At 45.3% G+C, this 7,409-nt stretch overlaps 1 pseudogene; it reads right to left on the bottom strand.

The window, feature by feature from the left end:
• LOC100959729 overlaps positions 1-3,026 on the bottom strand; it is a 7,406-nt pseudogene extending 4,380 nt beyond the window's left edge.
• Between the last annotated feature and the right edge of the window lie 4,383 nt (positions 3,027-7,409).

Genomic DNA, 7,409 nt, shown 5'->3' with positions numbered 1-7,409 from the left:
TTTTTTTTTTTCAGATCTTAATTTTTAATAGCTACGTATTCTGTTTGAACTCCCAAAGCCCTGTCTGCCTGAGGAGCTTAAGAATGTTAGCTCTGGGCAGTTGGAGTTGCTTAACATCCCACTTAAAACCCCAGGCTTCTACAGCCCTGTGCTTTTTGCAGCACCGGGGGGAGAGTGTCTGAGGAGCCCAGACTTTTATCTATAGCCCCTCTGTGATGTTAGTGTGAACTAGTTTCATCCCTGATCTTTCTCCCACATTGGGGAAAGCTGCCATAATGTTGATGCATTATTTAGTTTTAGTAAATTGAGTATAGAAATTTATTAGGGTGGCACCTGTGGCTCAGTGAGTAGAGCACCAGTCCCATATATACTGGTGGGTTCAAACCCAGCCCTGCCCAAAACTGAAAAAAAAAAAAAGAGAGAGAGAGATTAATTATAAAGAAAAGTGAAGAAAAATTGATAATTTCTTTCTTTGGGGACACCTTCAGAATGTCAGAGTGTCCTCAAAGGAACACTGCTGCTTTCCTACGTTCTTTATACATTTGTTAGATTCTACAAAGGAGCTTCTCTACTATTCTCTTAGTTTTTTTCTTCTTTACTTTTGACCAAAACTTTTCCTTCTCTTAACCACAAGTAAACATGATTTTTAAAAATGGAGCTTTTCATTTTAACTAGAGACATTTTTGAATATTTACAGAATAACTAGAGACATTTTAGAATATTTACAGAATTTGGACTTTTGCCTTTATAAAGCAAAAGTTATTTTGGATTTCTGATCACTATTAGAGTCTGATTCAGGAAGTTTTCTTGTCTCTGGGAAAGATGTTCCATGTCTGTAGATATCATTGAAGGTTTCTTGTGGCTTACGCTGTTTTTGTTTTCAAGTATATTTGTTCTTTAGGAGAATTAATATTAATATTTCATATTATTGAACAGATTAAATTCCAGTGTTTGCCAGGCTTGGTAATTCCCCCCACACTTGCCAGTAGCATCACTTTTTTTTTGCAGTTTCTGGTCGGGGCTGGGTTTGAACCCACCACCTCCGGCATATGGGTGCCCTACTCCTTTGAGCCACAGGCACCACCCAGATTCACTTTTTTTTATTATAATGGTGTGTAGGGATCATACTCACCCTTTTCCCTTGATTGGTTTGCTGAAAGATTAACTCACAATTACAGAAGATTAGTAAGAAAAAGGTTTTTTCCAAATATGATATGTTTCTGCTCTAGTTTTGCTCTGCCCATAGCCCTTGCCTGGGATAGGGAAAGAGAGGCCCTGCTGTGGCCTTGCTTTAGCTGTGCCTTCTCCGCATTAGAGGACACAAGGCCAAGGGACCATGTCCATGCAGAGCCCCTGCCCCTCTTTCCAGACGGTGCTCTGGGCACCCAGAACCCCAGAATTCCCTGCCCTGCAAGCCCAAACCCACTTCTAGGCCTGCCCAGGGCTTTCTCCCTGTCCATTCTCCTAGAGGTCAACTGTGCTGTTCCCACCAGAAACAAGGGGCAGCCAAGGGGTGGCTGTTGGCGGCTAGAGCCAAGATGAGGAGAAAAGAGGGGCAGGTGTGAGCCCAACACAAGCTAGGCCAGAGCAGCCACGTTCCTCTGGAGCACAGCTCCCAGTAGTCCAAGGCTTTGCAATTCAAATCCGCTCTCTCTGGTCCTGAAGAAGGCATGTGGTAGGAGAAAACATTTTAACTTCAAAATGTAGTAGAACCTCTGATACATGGTGAGTGCACCCCAGTTTGGTCGGCGCCAGCCACCCAGAGGACCTGCCTCACCTCCTGCATCTCTGCCTCGACGGTGTTGGCACAGCGGATCGGGGAGGCAGAGCTGGAGAACCAAGTACAGCAGAGAGGGTGGGCGGCGGAAGCCCCGGGGTCCCTAGTCAGTTAAGGAAAACCACGGCACAGCCCGCGCTGCTGCAGATGCCAACTCCAGATCCACCCTCGGACCTAGAGAGCCCTCCTCTGGCTGCACTACTTCCCTGTGATTATTTCACAGTCCCATGGGTGATACAGGGTTCCCCCATTTGGGGGGACCTCTCAATTCCTAGGCCTGGTCAATTTCATGTAAGTTTCCTAGGCCTGGACCATTTCAAGAGTGGGCTGTAGCCCTTTATTAATGCGCTCATTCACCTTGCCCCTAACAGAAGGGACTGTATCCATTCGTTAATGCACTCTTTCATCTTACCCAGCAGAAAGGACTGTATCTATACGTTTGTTACCACTGGCTGAAAGGACTGTATCTATACAGTTGTTACCAAGTCCTGGCCAGATGTAACTACAAAGGACCCGTGTGACTATATAAGCCCCTAGATAAAAAACCCAAGCAAAGAGAGATTTTCTGACTTCAGTCTTTCCCTCTGCCAGAAGCTGAGTGCTTTTTCTCTGTATTCTTTTCTGTAAAATAAATCCCGTCTTACCACTGATCTGTGGTCGCTGGATTCATTCTTTTAATCCCCAAGACCAAAGACCTCCCAGAATTTCCAGTATCACCACTACAGTTGACCATCTCCCTACATCGACTAGCTCCTTAAGTTGACCTAATTTTCATAGGCCAGACATGCACCCCATGTACATATCAGTACACTAGGTCTAATTCCATATGTTGACCACCTCTGTGTGTTGACCATTTGTTAAGCCCCTTGGTGGTCAACTTACAGAGGTTCTACAGTATTTAGATATCTGGCACGTGAGGCTTAAAGCCAAAGGGCAGCCCCACCAGGCCCCTCCCCAGTCCCTTCCAGGCACCCTGCCACCCCCTCCACGCATGGGCACACGTGCTCTTCTCAGCCAGAGCGTCAGCTTCACCTGCTGCTGCACAGAACAGCTCTCAGAACTTACTGTAGCCTTTGGCGGGTTCTCTCTGCCCTTGAAACTCTCTCGGGGTCTGTGGGAGAGGCTTCTCTTACTCTTGCTCCCCGGCGTTGAAACTACAGCGTCTTGTGATGCCACGGTTCCAGATCCACTCTCCAGAGCCTGTTTTGTCCAGATCTTTCTTGGTTGACAGCTGAGCAGGGTCTGGCATCCTGCCGCCACCTCCCAGGGTCTGTACTGGCGGTTGCGGTGTCTACCTGCATCAGCACCGAGTGAAGTGAACCTGGCAGGTGGGGCCAGTGCAGGGTACACTCCTCCTTTCATTTGAAATTTTGATATTTTGCTCTTTGTTGATTTGGGGGACATCGATTTAATACCGTACTAAAACAGGTTGAACTCGGTTACTGAGTTTTGGGGCTCCCTTCAATTTTACGTCAGAGATGAGGCCTCATTAGCCCGACCCTAGTTCCTCTGCGTCTTCCAGCCTCCCTTCCTGTGCACTTCTCCTGCAGCAGCCCTAGTTCAGGACTTCACTCGGCTGCTCAGCCTCCTTGGCTACCCAGGTTCATCCAACACCTGAACCCAAGCATCATCTTCCTTGAGCACAGGCCTTACAGTAAGTACCCTCCTGGCGCTCTGAACTCTGAAAGCATCCCTGCTGCCCGCCTGCTGTGGGTTCTGCGTCCCTTCTCAGCCCTGTTCCCAACCAAACCTTCAGCCGATCTACTTGCCCTTCTCACAGCTGACTGGGGTTTCGGCCACACTGCCCTTGGGCTGGTCCTCCCTCTTCCCCTTCCACCTCTTCCAGGAGTCTGCCTTAGACCCTGGAGGGTGGCTTCCCCAGGGCCTTCTTGGAGCACCTACCCCAAGCAGAACCCATTACTCCTGGAGTGTTTTAATGGGACCTCAACTTCAGGACGTATGCTGCCCTCTAACTTCCGGGTGTATTTCCCTTATCTGCTGTCCTGGTCCTACCCTCGGAGAGCCTTGATCACAGAGTCCACCCCCAGGCTGACAGCAGCACTGACCAACTCTCCAGCCTGCAGCTCAAGTCTGTACCTGGACAGATACTCTCATTCCTGGCCATGATCTCTCTCTACAGCTAATCCTCCCTCTTTCCCTCTGATGGATGTCCCAGTGATGCCTCAGAATTGGCTTGGATGTTCAGTCCTGCTCTACTGACTCCCTGCCTCTTGATACTGTACACTCCAAACACCTACAGCAAAGGCCTACAACGTGACCTGCTCACAGCATCATTCACAGGCAGTTATCCCATGTGGTGTCCTGATACTGCTGTCTAACAGTCTGTCACACCTGTGAGGTCCTCCAGTGACCAAGACAGAAAGGAACCATTAGGACCTCTCCCCAACTACACACAGAATGCCCCCAAGTGAGTCCAGCAGTGAGGACAGGTTGGGGCAGAACAGGTGGCCTGCCTGTCCCATGCTGATCAGTCCCCAGCCTTGTGAGCACTGCAAGAAAAGGAAAGGGTCTTCTTACCACTCACCAATCAAGAAACACTGGCGATTTGTCTGAAAATTAGCTTCAAATTCTGTTACCTCTGAGGATCAAGATGGACCCATCTGCTTTTCCATGTGAAGTAACCCCACCCTCTCCACCATCACCCAAACCACCACCTTCCAAATTCAAGGAGATCCCAATATGTGGAAAGAAAGCAGCTTTCTCCAATGCCTGAGCACTGAGAGAGTAGAGGGTTAGAGCTTCCAGCTACTACTGCTATGCTTGGGGTCTCTCTCTGTATGCACCCCCACATCTACAGATGGGACAGATTTTTATGTTATCTTTCAGAGTCCATCTTCTGTGTCTTTGATACTTGAAGGTTAAAGGTTCAATACTTGTTAAGGCATCGGTGTGCCTAGAACCGTGATGATTCTTTCCTACATGTTATGTAATCACTATTTAACCCTCATAACAACTGCAAATGGTAGATGTATTAGTTTCCCAGAGCTGTAGTAACAAATGAACACAAACTAGGTGGTTTAAAATAATAGGAATTTATTCTTTCGGAACTCTGGATGCCAGAAGTGACAGCAGGATTGGTTCCGTTTGAAGGTTTTGAGGAAGACTCTATTCCATGCCTCCATCTCAGCTACTGGAGGCTGCCAGCAATCTGGATCCTCGGCTTGTCGATCCATCACCCCAATCTTTGCTCCCATTCTTCCTCATGTCTCGTGTCTATGTTTCTAAATTTTTCTCTTCATATAAAGGCACCAGTCATCGGTTCGAGGCTCATCTTGATGGAGTTATGTCCTCATCCTAATGGAGTTATGTCCTCATCCTATCTGCAAAGACCCTAGTTCCAAACAGGTCACAGTGAGAACATGTGTAATCCTCATATTACAAACTGAGGCTGAAAGTAAGTGGTATGACTCAATTTTTACACTGTCTAGACCTCATCATTACCACTTATCAGGACTTTGCTTGTACCAGACACTCTCATGGGTACTTTCATTTCTAATCTTTACATCAACTGCATATAGTTATTATCCCTAACTTCTCAAACAGGCTCAGACAATGTAAATGGCTGGCCCAGACAGGAAGTGGTAAATGAAGGAAGTTGAATGTGAAGTGCTGGCCAGTAATTCTCACCTAGGACAACACACCTGAACATCTTTGGGTTGGCTCAGCTGTCCTCTCTCAATTTTGCCTGCCTCAAGATGGCATAACTTCCCATCTGCAGCTGATAATCAAGACTGTAAATGACATGTTACCGGAACTGTCTATGTGAAGAGTATTGAGGCAGAACATTAATCGCTGAGGATCGCAGCACTGCAATTCACAGTGGGTGATGGTAGTCACCTTCCTTCCAGCAGACAAGCAAGAGTTAACCACGTCATCAGTAAATCCCATTATAGGGCAATATATGCCACAAATAATTACTTCCCTATAGAGTGCTGCGTGTGGGCAGACACACTGTTCCAGCAAGTGCCTTACAGGGAAGGAGCTTCTGCTACCACAGACAAACCCTATACAGCAATTATTTAAATGACCTCATCCTTCCTCAAAATAAAAAAATTAAAAGTGCCACTTCCTGATAACACTGTGTACTCTTATTTAATGTTAAGGTGTGTATACTATGCAGCCATAAAAAAAGATGGAGACTTCACATCTTTTATGTTTATCTGGATGGAGCTAGAACATATTCTTCTTAGTAAAGTATCCCAAGAATGGAAAAAAAAATATCTAATGTACTCGATACTACTATGAAATCAATATATAACCACCTACATACTCATATGAATGGCAAAACATAACTATAGTCCAGAAAGTAGAAGGGAAGAGGAGAGAGAAGGGAGTGGAGAGGGGATATGGGAGGAGGGAGGGTATTTGGTGGGACCTCACATAATGTGCATGATGCAATGGTACATTTCAAAACTATTAAGAAATGAGTATAATTGTGATGGATGTGTTACTTGGTTCAATGTAAACATTTCACATTGTATATCGAAGCAGTACCCTGAACCCCATAAATGCCTCAATGTACAAAGTTATGATTTAATAAAAAATAATTATAAAAAAAATAAAGGTGTGTAAAAATACACACCGGTGCCTCACAAACATGGCAACCCTGAGTACAGACCCTTTAAGTAATGCTTGAGCCACTGCCATTGCCTTAAATCAAGAGAATAATGTGAAAAAGCACTCCACCCAGTGCCATTACTGTAGGTTTGATTAGCATGCATCAGTTAAGGTTGTTTTACTCCTTTGCTCTCAAAAAGATATCAGCAAAAGAGGTAGGGGGTAGGCTGTGGAGGCAAGTGGACTGGAACGCTGACCCCACCTCCAACGTGCATGTCCTGTGGAAACCTACGGAAGTTATTTCTCTTCTCTAGACCTCATTTCCTTACCTGTTAAATGTAGATACTGACCTTTCCCTCCCACAGCTATTATAAAGGATATAAACATTCCACTCTGACTCTTGATTCCTAACAGGGATACGAGCTAAGAGTATGAATGAAACATTGTTTGAAATCTGATCTTATTTTTTCTCTATGCCTAAATGTCTATTTAAAAGAAATCTTAAAGAATGAATGTGAGAAAACAATTTGCAGAATGAAAAGACTGGATGAAAAGACAGATTGAAAGGAGACATTCATTTCTTTCACGTGCCCAATTTTATCTCATTGAATAAAGCATATACATGGGCTGGTGGATAGAGTTAACGGACAATCTGTGACACCTTACTGCCTGCCTGTGCTGTTTAAGAAATTCATTCAAATTAGGTTTAGTGAGGGCAGGCGAATCTTGGGGAATATGACACCCAAGCCCTAGGGTGAGAACCACTCAGTCTGAAGGTGTCCTAGGAAGGAATCAGCCCCAGGGTCCCTTTCTGAGCCCCAGGGAGAAAGTAGGTAGAGGATAGAAGAAAAAAATAGGTTCCCATGTTTCAGGAATGCATGTAAATATAAGAACTATTAGGAAAAAGAAATTCATAAAAGTTTTGTGATTCACCTCACCTTAATTCATGTCTACAATTTTAATATTATTACTGGAATCACACTGTTCATTAAGACTATTTTCCGGCTCGGCACCTATAGCTCAACCGGCTAAGGCGCCAGCCACGTACACCTAA

The sequence above is a fragment of the Otolemur garnettii genome, unplaced genomic scaffold, assembly GCF_000181295.1.
Source record: "Otolemur garnettii isolate 467f Iridium unplaced genomic scaffold, OtoGar3 scaffold00297, whole genome shotgun sequence".
NCBI classification, from domain to species: Eukaryota; Metazoa; Chordata; class Mammalia; order Primates; family Galagidae; genus Otolemur; species Otolemur garnettii.
Note: the sequence above shows the minus strand (reverse complement) of the source record. Positions and strands in the feature narration are given on the sequence as shown.